Below are 19,401 nucleotides of genomic sequence, written 5' to 3'. Positions count from 1 at the left end.
AAAATCAAATTTGGAATTAAGTAAAGGAATTTGGGAATGGGCTAAAGATATACAGAATATTTGACGAATAAATCTCAGAGAACATCAATTTCCTTTATTGCCCCTGCTTCTATGCTGCTTGTTCTCAGATCCTTGTTAATCCTGGAAGGGCCCCAGTTGGGTCAGCCTGTGTCTGCTGTGGGGTGTAGGGTCCAAAGATATGCTCTTAGCCATTTTGTATTCACAGTGATTCATTTCTCGGGAACTGAAGAAAACTTACCCTAAAAGCCAAGTTGGGGTCGGGGGAGAGAGGATAAGAACAAGTGCTCTGGCAGGCTACGAATAACTTAGAATCAATAGTTTTCAAGTTTCTGACAAAGCCAGGTTAAGGATGTTGGAATTGCAGCAGTTGTACCTACTTGCCAAAGCTGACACACACATCCTTAGACAAATGCACACTTAAATTAAGGATGCTGAGTTAAATTGTCTAGGGTCCCTCATTCCAGGACTAAAAAAAAATCCTGGGAGGGAAGAGGCGGAGAACAATATGGCGGATGAAGAGGCGGAGAACAATATGGCGAGGAGCCGGAGAAGAAAAGAAGAGAGGAGCTGCTGGCTGAGAAAATGGCTGTTGATGGTGGGTGGGGGGACACTGGAGACTGGGAAGGTCCCTGGAACCATGAAAAGAAGTTCCTCGAGCGATCTGGACCCTTCGCAAACCCTGATTTCTAACCGAGCACTGAATCTCTCCAGTTCTTGTTAGATATTTGTGAAGTTCTAGTCATTGGAGCTGGCGGCTTAGGATGTGAGCTCCTGAAAAATCTGGCCTTGTCTGGTTTTAGACAGATTCATGTTATAGATATGGACACTATAGATGTTTCCAGTCTAAATAGGCAGTTTTTATTTAGGCCTAAAGATGTTGGAAGACCTAAGGCTGAAGTTGCTGCAGAATTTCTAAATGACAGAGTTCCTAATTGCAATGTAGTTCCACATTTCAACAAGATTCAAGATTTTAACGACACTTTCTATCGACAATTTCATATTGTTGTCTGTGGACTGGACTCTGTCATAGCCAGAAGATGGATAAATGGCATGCTGATATCTCTTCTAAATTATGAAGATGGTGTCTTAGATCCGAGCTCCATTATCCCTTTGATAGGTGGAGGGACAGAAGGTTTTAAAGGAAACGCCTGGGTGATTCTGCCTGGAATGACTGCTTGTATTGAATGCACACTGGAACTTTATCCACCACAGGTTAATTTTCCCATGTGCACCATTGCATCTATGCCCAGGCTACCAGAGCACTGTATTGAGTATGTAAGGATGTTGCAGTGGCCTAAGGAGCAGCCTTTTGGAGAAGGTGTTCCATTAGATGGAGATGATCCAAAAATCCCTAGAGAGAGCATCACAATATAATATTAGGGGTGTTACATATAGACTCACTCAAGGGGTAGTAAAAAAAATCATTCCTGCAGTAGCTTCCACAAATGCAGTCATTGCAGCTGTGTGTGCCACTGAGGTTTTTAAAATAGCCACAAGTGCATACATTCCCTTGAATATTTATTTGATTTTCAATGATGTAGATGGGCTGTATACACACACATTTGAAGCGGAGAGAAAGGAAAACTGCCCAGCCTGTAGCCAGCTTCCTCAAAACATTCAGTTTTCTCCATCAGCTAAACTACAAGAAGCTTTGGATTATCTAACCAATAGTGCTTCTCTGCAAATGAAATCTCCAGCCATTACAGCCACCCTAGAGGGAAAAAATAGAACACTTTACTTACAGTCGGTAACCTCTATTGTAGAATAAACAAGGCCAAATCTCTCCAAAACATTGAAAGAATTGGGGCTCGTTGATGGACAAGAACTGGCGGTTGCTGATGTCACCACACCGCAGACTCTACTATTCAAACTTCATTTTATTTCTTAAGGAAAATCTGCACATAATAGAAAACTTATGGAAATAATATACTTTGTGGATGCTAAGAAGTTTAATTGATGTCATTTTTAGCAATAGTGTTGCTATGATTTGACTTTTTTAATATAATGAATCACTGTTTTTTAAGTAACTTTCCCTTGAAGATGGGATTTTGGTGTTGGTGCTTGTAAGGATTTTCATTAATAATATGTGAAATGATACCTGGAGAGAGAGATTATGAGGAAATGTATTGCTTCTTTTAGAGGTGGAAGCACACACCCTCTTCTATGTGAATTTTGTTATGGTCAAAGAATGCATTCCTAGTTTTCATTTGAGCACCCAGATACACAAAAGATGTCCCTTTAAATAAAATAAAGAATTAAGTTTTAAATAATAGTAGATATTACAATCTGTCATCTGGAGTATATTGAACATAGGCTATTCCTTTATTTAATATTCATTTAATTGTGGCCATCCAAATGAATATTAGTTATTGCAGAATTTATGTTGTCCATAATTTGTGAACGGTGTTATAACTGAATACCTGTGCACGAAAATGGGCAGTATTTTCATCTGTTTACTTGTAGTGCCATAGAGGCCAATATGCACAAAATTAACACCAAGACATGGCTGTTTAAAAAATTTCATATTCAAACAGTTATCACTGATGCTTTTACACTATTTATTAATAAAATCATATATTGTGTAAAAAAAAAATCCTGGGAGAACAATTTTGATGCCCAACAATGGGGAATAGATAAATTTAGCTATGGTTCATCCATGCACACATAGAATGTTGTTCAAGCGTTAAAAATAGTGTTTATAAATAAGTTTTACTGACATGAAAAAATAATTGTTATGCAATATTAATTTAAAAACTGCAAAATTAATATATGTAGTATTAGCTCTGCTTAAGAATGGCATGCATAGTAAGGATGAACAGGTGCAGCACAGGGGATTTGGAGGGCAGGAAACTAGTCTGTATGCTACGGTAATAGTGGCTACACAGCAGTATGGATTTGTTAAAACCCATTGAATGTACAACATAAAGAGTGAAACCTAATGTCAGCTCAGACTTAATGCATCAGTATCAGCTCCTCACTTGTAAAAAATGCACCGCACTAATGCCTGGTGTTAACAATAGGGAAACTGTAGGCAAAAGGGGAGAAGGGGAGGGGAGAGAGGATATATGGGAACTCTTTGTACTTTCTGCTCAATTTTTCTGTAAACCTAAAAGCGCTCTAGAAAGTAAAGTCTATTAATTTTTTTAAACTGTATTTTTAAAAGACTGCAGGGAAATACAACAAAATGTCAGCCAGAGTGTGCCATCCTATGAGATAGTGATAGACTCAGAATTCCTGAGATCAAATTCTATCTCCTTTACTTATTGCTTAGATAAGTTACTTGAACTGTCTGTTTCAGTTTCCATGTCTATTAAAATGGGAATCATAATAGTACTTATCTCATAAAATTTCTTCAGTAAATCCATATTATTTTGATAATTATGAAAAACTATATATGCATTGTATTATGAATTATATACACGGAAAAATATGTGTGTATATAGTTTGTGTTAGTTGTCTATTGCTGCTTAGCAAGTTACCTTGTCATAAAACCCCAGTAAACTGTTACCTCACAGTTTCTGTGGGTTGAGAAAGCGAGAGTAGCTTAGCTGGGTGGTGCTGGCTCAAAGTCTCCTGTAAGGTTGCGGCCAGGGCTGCTGTCTTCTGGAGCTGAAGGCCAGAATGGGGCTGGAGGATCTGTTTCTGAGATGGCTCACCGCATGGCTGGCTGGGTGGTATGGGCTTTTGGCAAAAGGTGAAACTCTCTATGGTGCTGTTTGAGAGTCCTCACAACATGAGAGCTGGCTTCCTGCAGAGAAAGTGATCCCAGAGAGGGCAAGGCGGAAGCCTCCATAATTTTTTATGGCCTAGCCTTGGAAGTCACTCACCATCATGCCTATAATATTCTACTTGTTACACAAGGCAGATGTATACATTGTAGGAGAGAATGACACATGGGTGTAAATACTGGGAGGCAAGGATTAGGACCATCGTGAAGGCTGGCTACCACACATGTGCATATGTGTATGTCTATGTGTCCGTGTCTGTGTGTGCGTGTGTGTATTTGTCACCCCACTGAAGCACTAGCCCAGTGCACCTGCATGGACATTCTTGTCTTGTATATTCTATTAAAAAAAAAAGTCAATGCTTTTTTGGCTGCCTAGCTCTTGGTCCTAGCAACCTCTTTCTTTCTTTCCTTCCTTCTTTCCCTCTCTTCCTCCTCCCTTTCTTTCTTCAAGAGATGCTTATTATATACCTATTAAGTGCCAGCGAGCCATGTCTGCCCACCCCTCTGACTATCTCTCCTGCCCTTTCCCTTTAGGCCTGCCTGCTCTCAGATGCTCCTCCACCCTCCACCCCAGCTCTGGTCCCTGCCCACCCTCCACCCCATCTGTGCAAGGAGTAACTCAGAAAGCCTAGGCTAGCTACAGATCCCTTGTTATGCTAATGCATCAATCCTCCTGTTCCTGTTAACAGGCAGCTGAGACTGAGTGTGGTGCTTAGCACAATAGCTGGGAAATCACAGAAAAACACAACTAGAACAGCTCAAGAGGGACCTATTCACACAGATCAAAGAGCCTAATATTTTATTCTGAGGTTTTTATTGTCTTATAAATATAAAACTCCAAATTTCAATAAAAAGTCAACTTGGATAGGTTACTATGATTATTAACAAGAGACCACTAATAAATACACAGTCTGCAAGGCACTTAGGGGCTCACAAAGGGGAACAGCTGAAACACACGGGTCAGCCTCAGCCTCCTTCCCAGTTCAATAGAGGGGCTCCTAAGAGACATGCACATAGGCAGAGAAGAAGCAAAAATTAACAGAAGAATCCAAGAGAGTGAGAGTGTCCCTTTTGCATTTGGCAGAAAACCTAAAATACAGTGGCTCATACAAGGAGAGATTCATGTCCCTTTCCTGTGAATAACTGAGGGAGGCACTCCTGGGCTGGCATGATGGCCCTGCTCTGTGGTGTCCTCAGGGATCCAGGCTCTGTCCAGCTCCTGCTCTGCGATCCCTAGGGTGTGGCTCTTGCCTTCATGGTCTAAATTGGTGATTAGGTCTCCAATACATCCATATTCTAGGTGGCCACCGGAGAAAGAGACAAAGAAATGGGGGCAAAAGCAGGGGCCTGCAGCTGGAAGGAGGGTTTCCTGAAGCTGGCACATGTCACTTCATCATTGGCCAGGGCTCAGTCGTGTTGCCACACGAGGGAGCCTGAGAAGTGTGGCCTCTACTGCAGGGTTTCAGTGTTCCTAGCTGAAATGTGGGGCTTCTGCACCTCCTATACTGAGGGAGGGGGAGACCAGTAGCAACATCTGCCACAGTGGAGAATGATGAATCACAGGCAATCCAGGCCTCAGGCCCCTCCCCATTCCAGCACATCGCCATCTCCCTCTCACCCATAGCATCTCCACTGTGTGTCACAGATGACAAAAAGCTGCCATGTATGGGACCCATTTTAAATGTATTGCATTTTGACTTTATTAACATATTACAAATATATTACATACAAGGCAAGCATCTTCATTGGTGACTACTCCCAAGCTTGGGCCCTCCCTGTTGGCCATGCATTAACTGCTGTGATCAGGTTGGTGTGTGTTCTTCCCAGTCTCTTTCTATCAGGCATGCCTTGAAAAGCTGCTGCTAGCATTGAGGAGAGGTCTGAGGTCTCCACAGAAGGGGCTTTACACCCTGTGCCTGGTGTACAAAGACAGTTAGTTACTTAAACCACCAGACAGTATCCCCCTATCTGTTCCTTGCTGCCTTCTCTCAACCCTCCTGGTATTCATTGAATCTTCACATGGCCCCACCAGCTCAAAGATCTGGGCCAGTTGCTCTGGTTGAAGCAGGCTTCCCCCTTCATTTCTTTTTCTTGGATCAAGTCTTTTACCAGGCAACTGTCAGGATAACACATACCCTGGCGCCATCTTAACTTGTGCGCTGAGCCTCCCTTTTCACCTGGACAAACTGGGCTGCCTTCCTCAGCAAGGACAGCATCTGCACACCAGCAACAGTTATTGAGTGCTTGCCCCCTGCCAGGCACTGCTCTCTGCGCCTTAAAGGTCTTACCCAGGCAGCTAATAAGCACAGCTTTGCTAACAATGCCAGGCTCTTGTCCTGTCTTGGAAATACTGGTTCTGTGGAAGGAAGTTGGGCTGTGGAGTCCCACAGATTTATTTGTTGTATGTTCTCAGGCAAATTACTCAACCTCTGCAAATGGATTCTTGACACCTGCAAAGTGTGAGGAACATTAAAAGAGACAGCATACAAAGCACTTAGCCTAGTGTCTGGTATATAGTGTTACTAATTAATGGCAGTACTTGTTTATGAAGATAAAAAGTAATTCAATAGTGTCTGATGGGAGAGTAGATTATTTTAAGACCCTGCCCAACGCTCAATCAACTCGTTGCAGAGTGCCTGGGGTGGGGAGGAAATACCCTTTCCATGTGCTGTCTCTTCAGCCACTGGTTTTCCTTGCTGTTGCAATTGGGTCTTTGCCCTAAAAATTTTCCCTTTTCCTTTTAGTTCTTTTTTTTTTTTTTTTTTTGAGACGGAGTTTCGCTCTTGTTACCCAGGCTGGAGTGCAATGGCGCGATCTCGGCTCACCGCAACCTCTGCCTCCTGGGTTCAGGCAATTCTCCTGCCTCAGCCTCCTGAGTAGCTGGGATTACAGGCACGCGCCACCGTGCCCAGCTAATTTTTTGTATTTTTAGTAGAGACGGGGTTTCACCTTGTTGACCAGGGTGGTCTCGATCTCTTGACCTCGTGATCCACCCGCCTCGGCCTCCCAAAGTGCTGGGATTACAGGCGTGAGCCACCGCGCCCGGCCTTCCTTTTAGTTCTTTAAGACATTTCTGATTTAAGTATGCTTTGGTAGTAAATTGAAAATTTTTCCAAGTCTGTTTTGGGCTTGCAGCATTTGGAATTATCATGTATATCAGAATCTTTCCACATAGGAATGTTTTATATGCTTAGGTAATAGGAAAGGGAAGGAAAGATTCTACAGAATCACAGATGCAATCTTAATGGAAAAAGAGCAGGAGAAACATCAAGCAAAAGAGGAGAAAACTGGAACTACATCTTCATTTGGTTTACAGGGAAGAGGGAGCCTGTGACACTATACAGTGTGATCACTATATAAAATGGCGCACTACATTAAAAAAATGGTGTTCCTTTTTTATTGTTGTTACAACCGTACCAGACTCTACACATTCCTACTAGTACAGTCTTCCAGCTTAGTTATTTGGGGAAGTTATATGTGTTTCCAACAACTTGACAATTTCTCAAATATTATCAACTGATATTTTATCACTACCATCCAGGTTCCTGCATGGGAGGGTGTCAGTATCTGTCCCTTGTAGGTACTCTGTCATCCCAACCTGTGTTCTGAACCAATCCTGGTTGAAGAAGATGATAAACTAGGACCTCTAAACACACCAGCACTTGGCTTAGTTAAGTGCCTTCTCTGTGCCAGGCACCATGCCAGGATCTGGGTTTGCAGAGATAAATATAACACAGTCCCTGCCCTAAAGGATTGTGGAGACCAGAGAAGGGATGATCTAAAAGCCTGTACACTTATTCTCGCTCTCTTTGCAAGGGGTAAAATCTCTAAGTTTTCATGGAGATGAGACCAAGCAGTGAGCAGACTGTCTGTATTGACATAAAACACACACTCCGGACCCTGAGATACACCACTACAGTTCTCCTGGGGCACCTGTGGTTGTTGCCATATTGGCAAAAATCCAAACCAAGAAGAACTAGGTAAACGCTGTGGGCGTGGAACACTTTGCTCCAGCTGGAAGTCAAGTTTACCCGAAGCTCTTCCAAAATCAAGGCATTGTGAAATAACAAGTTTGTAAAGAAGAAATATCAATCTCTTTGAAGTAATTTCTAAACTCCTTGATTTACAGAATGATAGATTTAATTTTGGTCTGAATTATTTTGGTATCAACGATGTCAAAGCAATTTGTTCCTGGATCAATTCCGTGAAGAAAAAGCATCTTCAATGTATCAAGAGGTTGGTTTTTTGTTTTTGTGTTGTGTGTGGTAGGAGACATCTTATTGCTTTTATACTAACATTCTAGAAATTAGTCTTTATATTTTATGTTCCCTCCAAATCATTTATAACGTATTTGTTAGAAACTCCGAATATACTTCCTGGTACATACAGTTAAAATAAATGCATTAATTTAAATGATCACCAGTCATGAAGAGGCAGGGTCCCCTAGTGGGTAAGAGTATAGTTTCTGGGCCAGGCCTGGTGGTTCACACCTATAATCCCAGTGCTTTAGGAGGCCCAGGTGGGTGGATCACTTGAGGTCAGGAGTTCAAGACCTGCCTGGCCAACATGGTGAAACCCCATCTCTACTACAAGTACAAAAATTAATTGGGCATGGTGGCATGCTCCTGTAATCCCAGCTACGTGGGAAGCTGAAGCGGGAGAATCGCTTGAATTCAGAAGGCAGAGGTTGCAGTGAGCCAAGACTGCGCCACTGTACTCCAGCCTGGGTGACAGAGCAAATCTCTGTTTCAAAAAACAAAACAAAAAGAGTATAGTTTCTGGCATTACCCTGCAAGGATTCAAATCTCCCTCTGCCACTTACTATCTGTGTGATTTTGGATGGGTTATGTGAAACCCCTGTGCTTGTTTCTCCATCCATAAAATAAGAATAACAGTATCTACCTCAAAAGATTTTTATGAAGATCAAAGGAACTAACAAACCTAAAACACCTAGAACCATCCTGGCACGAGTAAGATCTGCTCTATAAGTAGTAGCTGTTATCATCGATTGGACACGTACCATATGCCACGTCTGTTATATATATCACTGAATTTACACCTCCAACTCCCCTGTGAGCAAGTATTAGTATCCCCATTTAGCATATAAGGAAACTTGAATTTAGAGGTTTCAACAATTCAAATCAGACACACAGTGTTTCAGACCGAAGCTTAGTCACATCATTACATAATCGTCTCCCAAAATGGAGCTGGATAAGTCAAAGAGTGTTATAAAAATGCAAGAAACCCAAGTTATTAAAGGTAAAACATTTTACCTATTAAAATGCAATGTCACCGAGAGCATAAGCCAATAAGGCTGAAAAGATGAGCTGTCTTTGGATTTCTAGATGAGCTGTCTTTGAATTTTGTGTTGGCTTCAGGGAAGAGCCATAGAAGGCTTCTAAAGAGTGGAGAAGTGATCGTCTCTGTATTTTATAAAGACCACCATGATGATGGTGACGCATAGGCCGGGGGGTGGGGTGAACATAAAGGTGGGGGGATCAGTTTCAGACCCTTGTAATAACCCAGAGAGTTACGATATATGTTTGAGCCTGGGTGGGAGTTGTGGATATAAAAGAGAACAGAGATACCTGAGATACTAAGTAAATAGAAACAGTATGACTTGATCTATTTATTTCATGGTGGAACCCAGGTTTCTGGCTTGGCTAAGTGGCTGAATAGCTGGTAGCGCCAGTCACCAGGATCAGGAGCCACGAGAGAAAAGGCAAGCAAGAGAGTATAACTCATTCATTTAGAAGAAATTGAGCTAGGCATGGTGAATAACACCAGTAATCCCAACATTTTGGGAGTCCGAGGCAGGAGATCAGGGCTATGAAACCAGTCTGGGAAACATATAAAAACTATTTCTTAAAAAAAAAAAAAAAAAAAGCGAGGCATTATAGTGTGTGCTTCTAGTCCTAGCTACTTGGGAGGCAGAGGTCAGAGGATTGCTTGAGCACAGGGGTTTGAGGCTGCAGTGGGCTATGATGGTGCCACTACACTCCAGCCTGGCAACAGAGCCAAGACCCTATATCTAAATAAATAAATAGAAGCAATTGAACTTGAGGAGCCTGTGAAATTCTACCCAAAAGTCGATTAAACATACAGATCTGCAGCTCAAGTCTCCAGCCCGCACTGGAGTTAGAGATCTGAGATGGTAGTGTATGTCATAAGGATAGAGTCTGGAGAGAGGAGAAAGGAAATAAAGGGAAGAACCCTTGGAATGAGCCCCAATGTTTGGGAATAGGCCCCTGTAGTAAACCAGCTGAGAGACTGAGCAGCCAGAGAGCTCAGAAAAAGGTGAGAAGAGAGCAGGGCCCCAGGCACCAAGGGAGGAGAGACTTGGAAGACTGTGGAGTGGGTGACAGTGCCATGTGCCACCGAGCTGAGTAATCTGTGAGTGGAAAAGTGTGCAAGGGAGTGGGGAGCTTAATATTTATTCATGACCCTTGCCATGACAGTTTCAAGGGAGAAACTGGGGTGGAAGCCAGATATTAGGGAGTTGAGGAGGGAGTGGGAAGTGGGGACTTAAAATGAAGACAGGTGATAAGGCACTTAGCTGATTAAAGAAGGTGAGAGAAATAGAAATAGGGGACAGAATTTGGGGGAAGCTTTTGTTAGAACATACGTAGTTCTAATAATACCGTGTCTGGCCAGGTGCAGTGGCTCACGCACTTCGGGAGACTGAGGTGGGCAGATTGCTTGAGCCAAGGAGTTCAAGACCAGCCTGGGCAACATGGCAAAACCCATGTATTTTTGCTAAAAATACAAAAAATTATCTGGGCATAGTGGCACATGCCTGTAGTCCCAGCTACTCAGGAGACTGAGGTGGATTGCCTGAACCTGGGAGGTTGAGGCTGCAGTGAGCCATGATCACACCACTGCACTCCAGCCTGGGTGATGAGAGTGAGACTCTACCTCAAAATAATAATAATAATAATGATAATAATAATAATAATAATACTGTGTCATGGGATTCAAGTCTCCATAAAAGTCAATTGATATTCTCTTTTAAAAACCTTTTAGTTGGCCAGGCGTGGCGGCTCACACCTGTAATCCCAGGACTTTGGGAGGCCGAGGCAGGTGGATCACTTGAGATCAGGAGTTCAAGACCAGCCTGGCCAACATGGTGAACCCCGTCTCTAATAAAAAAAAAAAGGAAAAAAAATTGGAGTTAATAAACCCCAAACCCAAGGTAACCATCTGGTAAATGAACCGTCTGTGCTTTCCTAGCTCTTTGGGATTTTGGAGCACCCTGAAGGGTTGCGATAGCTCCATCCATAGCCTATCAACCACCATTGTGTTGTCCCTTTCTTCTTGCTAACAGAACCCAATGTTGTTGATGTGGCCATTTGCCCAGCACCATGGTATGAACTGTGGTTGTTCTAAGACAATCAACACAATGTGTTTTTCTTTGCCAGTGACTGGTCTAGGGGTGTGTGCGACCCAGTCCTAGTCAATGGGATGTTGGAGGACATTTTCTGAGGCCTTCTAGAAAAGATTCCTCCCTCTTCTCCCCATCACTTCATTCCCCCATTATAAAAAGAGAGGGAAGTGAGGAGAAAGACTTTTTTTCACCTATCCCTTTCCTTTCTGTTTAGGGCATAAAAGTAACTGTAAGGAAATTCAACAAAGTTATTTTTCCAGCAGTGATCCCTTTGATGCAGTCTTTGAGAAATCGATTTTCAAATTATTTCAGAAGCAAGTTTTTCAGTGCTCTTGTTTTGCGGGCATCCTAAGCAGACATTTATTTAGCTTATTAGACAACACTGACCTTGAGCAAATTTCTTAACTTGTATGAGCCTCAGTTTCCTCCTTGATAACCCGGGGCATGAGAATAGCTACCACATGGGCCTATTGTGGGAACTGAGATGGGACGTGCAAAGTGCCTAGTATAGCAATGATAGTGCTCGGCTCCTATTTTCCTGTGGGTTCACCCCCCAATCATACACTATCACTAGGAGAGACTAGGAATGGCCAGGGGTACCGGTAAATTACTGACAGCCAGAGCCCTCCCCAGGGAACCCTAGAAACCGGGATCCCACTTTCCACAGCTGCAGGTCACCCATTGGCTGCCAGATCCATGCCAGTTTTCTTCAAGTTCAGCTGCAGCCTGCTGACCTGGGCACTTCCACCCACGACCTGCTTGGCTGACCACGTGCCCCAGATGGTTCCAAATGGTCAACCTTTTGAGCCCGCAGACACGGTGCCCAGACCTTATGTCCCCTTTCTGCACCAGTGTCTATGGTGCCCAGTTTCTCTAGCCCTTGCCAGCCTGTTCGCGGCTTCTGGCCCTGCCTGCTGCCTGATCAGCAGAAATCTCCTTGGCCGCATCCTAGACCTGTGTTACAGCAGGTGCAGACGGTCAATCTCACTCAGTGACGAATAAGCCACAAAATAAACCTTGTGTCCTGAAGGCAATACCTACCTAATCTATACCCTTAGCTACTTTGCTATCGCATGGGGGAAGAGGACAAGTGCCTCTGTCTGATATCTGTGTCTCTTTCGTCCTCAGCTTAGAGACACAGTGCGAGTAATGAGAGTCTGTGCTGGGGCTAAGACAACAGCAAAAATCCCAGCTTCAGCACTTTATTACAGTGCAGAATTACTTCATTCCAGCAAGCTGTTTAACCCTTTAAATCATTATAACAACGGTAACAATAGCGCCTGGTATTTATTGGTTGTGTATTTGTCGGCTAAACACTTTGAGAGGCATTCTCTCAATCCTCTCTGTTACTATGAGAGAGGTTTCATTGTTCTCTCCACTTTAAAGAGGACACAGAGAGTTAAGTAACTTGCCCAAAGTCACTACTGCTGAGTAGAGGAGCTAGATTTGCCTGATTCTGGAACCCGGACTCTCTGGGACTCAACTTCCTCATCTGTGAAATGTGGACAGTAAAAATGACTTCACAGGACTGAGCAAGAATAAGAGATACCACTTCTAGAGGGTCCCTACTAGATGCTCAGCAATGCTAACTCCCCCAGCTATCTTTAAGGAATCAACATAAGCCATTGGGACGTTGGCTGTCAGTAAAGATTTGTCCCCATGGCAGACATTTCCCAAGATGAACTGATTTGCAATGGGAACTGCAGCTGATGGCCTGGAAGCCCCTCATCAGCCCTTCTGAAAGAGATCCTGCGGGTGCCAGTTCCTTTTCAACTCAGGACATGGAACATGCAGACACCAGCCCTGCTGCTGAGAACAATGGCTGTCAGAAACATGCCTTCTCTGAGACGACAACCATTATTAATGGGGCAGGACACAGACTCTTTAGCCAGGTCTATGGGGAGGAGGGGAATGTAGATCCCAGTTGTATGTGAAGCTCCTCAAGTTGACTCAAGTGTATCATTTAGAACTGCACAGAAACATTACTTTTTTTTTTTTTTAAGAAAGACTCAAAATCACTGAAATGAAACTTCTTTCTTTCCAAAATGTGAGAGCAAAGTACTGCCAGACCGACCTCCACTCTTGCTTGCCTCGGCCTCCCTTAACATCATTTAGAAGTTTGTTTTTTGCTCTTCCTTCCCCCATTCACGTCTTTCTGGCTCTCTTGGGAATAGTGTAATTTGGAGTGGGATGTTTTTTCTTTCCCTTTGGGTTTGTGTAAGTGGTCTGCGGGTTTATTTTATTCCAGATGTTTCTCCCCAACCTGCCAGAATTATTTTTAAACAGAATTTGGAGGCTTCCAAATACAACAAATATTCGAATTGCCTATGGGTTCTTACATTACAAGTCCTTGCTTGGTGGTGGGGAGAACAGAGGCCATGGAGCCAATGGCTCTGGGGACCCAGGAGGCCTCGGAGGCTAGCTGCGTGGGCCTGAACTGCCTTCTCTTGCTTTCTCTTCTCTGCTTCCTGGACATCAACCCAAGTGACCTCTGGCTGTCCCCTGAGATGCCCACCTAAGGAACCCACTTCTATCCCGGGATACACACTGCTTAGCTCTTCTGTTGAATTTTGCCAGCACCAATTTCCCTCCAGAAGCTAACCTGACAGAGATTCCTGTTAAGATAACACCACGCACTTCATATATTACCTCCTCTCCCACGTCATACATTACCAGGGCCCATAATGCCTTGAGCCAGTGGTTCTCAACTTTGGCTACACATTAGAATCATCCAAAGAACTTATTCACATACGAATGTTTACGCCCCACCCACCCAGATCTGAGGGTTAATGCCCTGGAAACTGGATTTTAAAAAATAGTTTCTACTTTTAATTATGAAGGTAACCTGTACTCATAGTTCTTGTTATTGCTGTTAAGGTAAACATTACAGAAATGTTTTAAGCAAAAAAGCAAAAATATCCTCTCCCTTCCTCCTTGTTATTCCAATCTTACGCTTCAGGAACAAACATTGTTAATGGTTTCATGTGTCTCTTTTCAGAAGTTGTGTATTTTGCTAAATCATGTATGCGTATTTTTTATACCCATGTGATCACATGATCACACTTGCTTTTTGCATCCCCAGTGAACCTTGGAGAACTTTCCACATCACTACGAACTGAGCGAGCTCATTCTCCCTGAAGCTTACATCACTTTGCTGTTTGTGGGACCCTCAGCTCCCCGGTTGACTATGAAGCTCAGACTGCTGGGGAGGATTAGCTGGAGAGGTGGCCCCCCCACAGGGGAAGGTGGTCAGTGCTTTCTAACATCTCTCTCAACTTCCAGATGTATTCTGGGGAAATGAAGCTTTTCCCTAAATTGTACTCAGAGTGTAGGCTGATTGTGTGAAAATGCCTCGATAGAGACTTTAGGACTTCTGTTGAATTTCTTCGGTATCCCTTTTCCCTAGGGACTAATAGGAATGATCATCTGTAAGCTAACACCATAGCGCTAAGATAACACCACAGCCTGTCACTCCTCCCAGGTGATACACGTACGACAGCCTGTGTGAATTGCAGAAAAACACACACTTTGAAGTAGAACTTCAAGTACATCCTGGCTCTCAAATGTTTTATTTATTTAAGTACAGGCCTCAGGAACACTCTAGAGGACCTCGGGAGGAGACGTTTACCTAGATAGTTCCCCAGCAGAAACATAGGAAAGAGTGGGCACATCTCAGGGTGATGGTTTTGAGACTGAATCAGTGACTTCACAGAGATGACAAGACTGGCGTAAACTTGCAATTTGATTTCTTACTTAAACTAACGTCCAGTTTCCCGCTGTGTAAGTGCAGTTCCCCTCTGACTTTTTGGACTGTTTTCACCATCCTTTCCCATAGGGCATGCATCAACGTAGAGAGAAAGCCTCCCTCTAGTCTGGTTCTGTCACTGCTCTGGCATGTGATGTTTCCTAAGTCTTGTACCCTAACTGGGAACCAGTCTCCTTATCTAGGAAACAAGGCCAGTAAAATAGATGATTTTCTTTTTCTTATAAAACCCAGGCGGGTCTGAAGGTCAGATGATTTTTAAGGTCCTTCCTGGCTTTAAAATTCTAGGTTTCATGACTATGACCACCCACAAACCATACAGAACTTTTTTTTTAAGCCACAGCTGAATTTAGTTCTTTGGGAAAGAGGCGGTGGAATCGCATTACCCAGCTGGGTGCTTCCTATGTAATCTGTTGTTTTCCTGACTCCTGCACTTTTCCTTCCAGAGCTTTCTGTGAGCCTGTACATTGAGAGCATCTAGCCTTGATGGCTTGAGCTTTCTTTCTTCCATGATTGCCACCACCCTGCCACTTATCTCACTAGGATATCCTCCAATTTAATGCATCGTAATAAGTATGTCTTATATGTATATAAGCTTTAACAGTGCACCAAGAATGGTATTTTAGAACGCACATGGGTTTTTTTTTTTAGCAAGACATTGTCAGAGTTTGAATTCTGCCTTGTAGCAACTGCGAATTTGGTTGCAAACACAAACTGCTTCTGGTTAACTTCAGCAGAGAAGGAATTTAAGTGAGGAGCAGTGGGAAGCACATAGAATCATGGGGCTGCCGGGAGGCCTTGGCTGGGGTGAGACGGAGAGGAGGACAGGCACAGTCCAGAGGCCGCCTCGAGAGCCACCGACTTGGGAGGAGCACTTGTCACTGCTGTTCACTGCCACCTCATCTAATCCCTAAATGATCGTGCGCCTTGGCTTCTCTCCCTAATGGGTCAAAGCTTTAAGCAACCAGAGAGTGGGAAGCTTCCCCTTCAGCTGAGTTTCTCTAGTGGGCAAGGGAATCTTCCTTCTACTTATCCTGATGTTCCTCCCAAATAAGAAGTATTGTATATCTACAAGTGGACATCCATTACAAAGAAAAAGAACCTTGATGCTTACCTGACATCGTATACAAAGATTAACTCAGGTTGGACCGTAGACCTAACTATAAGATTGAAAACTGCACAGCTTCTAGAAGAAGCATAGAATAAGTATATCTAGATGCTAAGCAGCCAGAATGACCAATGCCCACCACAGGGTCCCACCACAGGGTCCCACCACCTAGTACTACTAGCTGTGTGACTTGGTCAGATGAGGAGGAGGACAATCCTGTCTCCAGGCAGCTGCGTGGATCCAGTGGGAACATGCGTAAACCCCTCAGCCTGGGCCCTGCCCTCTCTGTGCAGGGATGTTCTCCTGAACTAACCTGTAGCGTGGACGTTCCTGAGCGTGTCCCAGCCTTCAGGTGTCCCTCTGCTAGGAGGTAAGGGTGCAGTCTTAGAGGGGATAGACCATTTTGACACCTCTTGTCTTTTGCAGCTTCGAGAGCCCCGAGATTCAACCCTGCTTGGGATATAGTAGGTATAGAGAGGATATTCTCAGGCAGGGAACTGGGAGAGAAGGTTGTGTGTGGATCCTCGTGAGACACATCTAGGCACTCTGAAAAATATATCAGTGAAACTTCTATGGGGAAGTGCTGGAGGCCTGTGTCAGCAGGTTGGAGGCCCTGGTGACATCTGTTAATGTGGATTCATTTGTCCCTCTGGTGCTGGGCCTGAGCAAATTTGGGATGCACATACATTCTCTCATTGGATTCTTGTTATATCCCTTTGAGGTCAGCATAGCAAGTACTGTAGACTCATTTTTTTTTTTTCCACAGAGGAAGAAACTGAGGCTATAGAACAAAAACTTGCTGAAGGTCACTCAGGTTGGGCTGTGGGACTTGTTTTCCTGCCCTGAGCCCAGCGTCCTTCCCACCATCCAACACTGTTTCCTTTCTTGGTACCTCCATTATTAGAACACCTGGATATTCTTAGCTAACAATGGATGACATAAATAAACACACGGTCATTTCCCCACATTTCCGCACAGGTCCTCTGCAGATGGCAAAGCCTTTTCTCTAAATGCACGGCATGAAAAGGCGTTTCAAAGGTTGGAAAGAGAGCTTCAGCATTAATCATCATGGGACAGCGGAAACTGGCTTTGCAAGGGATGGAGTGGGCTTCAGGGAAGATGGACAGATCGAGATCACTGTCAGGAGATCAGTGATGGAAAGTCAGGGCTGCCGTCCCAGGGCCTTGGTGGAGGGCTTCTGCTGTGCCAGGGAACAGGTGTCTGGACTTGGTCTCCCAGGGTGAGCGCCGTCTGCTGCCAGCCCTTGCAGAGCCTGGACTGAAGCTCTGAGTACATGATTTGTAGGCCAGGATCCTGCCTGCCCCTGAGGCTGAGGCCAACGTGGGGGTGGCTGCCTTTAAGGCTGGTCTAGAATTGTCCATGTACTTACTGAGCCAAGGAGGAAGAACCAAAATAGATGCTGGGAGAAAGCAAAGGTCAGAGGCTCAGAGAGGCAGGTCCTGTGCCAGGCTAGAAGGGGATAGTAGAATTGGGGGTGTTGGGGGAATGGTGTCAATAGTCAGTGGGGTTGAGGACTAAGGGAAGAACCCATCTCTCTGCATAGACTCCCATAGGAGACCCATAGACTCCTATGCCTAGCAGAGGGTAGGTGATCAGTCACTATTTGTTGAAGTAATTAATAGTTCAGCAACCAAGGACAATCTTGTGGGGATAGGGGTGGCTCCTAAAAAGGGCTGTGGTAGGAAGGGTGGGGCAGGAAGAGCTATGTGGTTGAGCCCCTCTGGGGCCTTCAAACTCCAGTGTCAAGTCTTCTGTCCTTTTGAGCCCTAGTGACACCCCTGATTTTTTACTCTATCTTGAGGGGGAAGCAGGCCCCCCACAAAGGAGCTAAATCCCCACAGATGAAGATACCTCATTGAGCCTTCATTTGTCAGCCAAAAAGGGAAAGGTAACCATTTGTCTAATTTTCTCAAATTTTAACCAGCCAACAGGTTAGAGGTCATGTTTTAAATGAAGAGAGAAAAAGAAAGGAGAAGCGAGAAACTTGAATTTGCTCAATGACTCAGAAACTTTCACCACAACACTAAAAAATCAAGGCTGACCTTAATTGATTTGTTTAGACATTAACCTTTAGAAAAAATCTGTATACATAGAAAGAGTGTGTACATATGTGGCCTTGAAAAACGTTTCTGATTCATGGAAGGCGATAACTGCTTTAGCACAATGGCATGGTTCAGTTTGAAGTCCAGCAGCAATATTTATCCGTTGTGTGACCTTGATCACTTGGTCCCAGGGTCCCTCCCACCCTTGCTGGGTGAGTGCACAGAGACGGACCGAAGTGCCAGTTCCAGCCCCCGTTTTTGGCTTCTTGGCTCTCGAGGCACCCGATTTTCTGACTCGTCAGGGGCATTCAGGTTCTGATGGCTTGGTTAGTCCTCAAGGAGGCCTCTTGGCTGACTGGGTTCAGTTTTCTTTAGTTCTCAGCCTTCCTTGGTTTCTTAATTTCAATGTCATATCATCCCTTGGGATCCTGTTGGCCAGGCCCATCTCTGGAGGAGGGTTGACCTCAGCTTTCTTATTTTCTCCCTTACTTCCTTCCCTCCTTCCATGTAAGATGAGATGGTTGGACTGGACTAACTCCAGAATCCCTTCCCTCTCTGACTTCTCCATGGTCTGATGAAGGTGGCCACTGAGACATTTGGGCAGGGGCCCCTCTCTGAAACCACTGAGGAAGGCATGTGGTAACTCCCCCTGCTTTGTCCATACAGCTATTCTCCCATGAGAAGAGTTGAGATGGTTCTGCACGAAGTGAGAAAGCAAAGGAGCCAGACAGAAGCCATGGGAGAAAAAGGAAGGACAGAAAGCAGACAGCAAAGACCAACCTGCCCTCTGAGGGCATGCCCGTCACATGCAGGGCTGCTTGCAGAATGGGTTTTCATCCTGTTCTCAGGCTTACAAGCAACTCATTGTTCTCAGAAAATAGCAGCTGCTTCTGGGGAGCATTCAACCTTGGGTGTGACTACTCAGGGAAGCGAGTTTTCAGCAGAAGGCCTGGGCCTTCCTCTGACAGGAAAGGAGGAAGTCATTCTGGGCAGGGGATTCGTTTTCTATTGCTGCTATGACAAATTACTGCAAATTTAGCAGTTTCAAACAACATAATTTATCATGGTACAGTTCTGCAGGTCAGACACGAGCCTCACTTGGCCACAAGGGTGCATTCCTTTCTGGAGATTCTAGGGGAGAATGCATTTTCTTGTCAGTTGGCAGAATTCAGTTCCACAAGGTTGTGGGACTGAGGTCCCCATTTCTTTGTTGGCTGTGAATGGCGGGATCCCTTAGCTCCTTCTTGGAGGCCTCTCTCTAGTCCTTGTCTATGGACCCTGATATCCCAGAACCAGCAGCAGCGCCCCTTCTCATGCTGCCATCTCTCTACCATT

General features: G+C 44.4%; 1 pseudogene; it reads left to right on the top strand.

Moving 5' to 3' along the window:
• The first annotated feature begins 565 nt into the window (after positions 1 to 565).
• On the top strand, positions 566 to 1,928 carry LOC105728123 (NEDD8-activating enzyme E1 catalytic subunit-like; annotated as a pseudogene).
• Positions 1,929 to 19,401: the final 17,473 nt, after the last annotated feature.

This window comes from Aotus nancymaae, unplaced genomic scaffold (assembly GCF_030222135.1).
Source record: "Aotus nancymaae isolate 86718 unplaced genomic scaffold, 86718_ANA_hifiasm-v0.15.2.pri h1tg000029l, whole genome shotgun sequence".
Classification (NCBI taxonomy): Eukaryota; Metazoa; Chordata; class Mammalia; order Primates; family Aotidae; genus Aotus; species Aotus nancymaae.
Note: the sequence above shows the minus strand (reverse complement) of the source record. Positions and strands in the feature narration are given on the sequence as shown.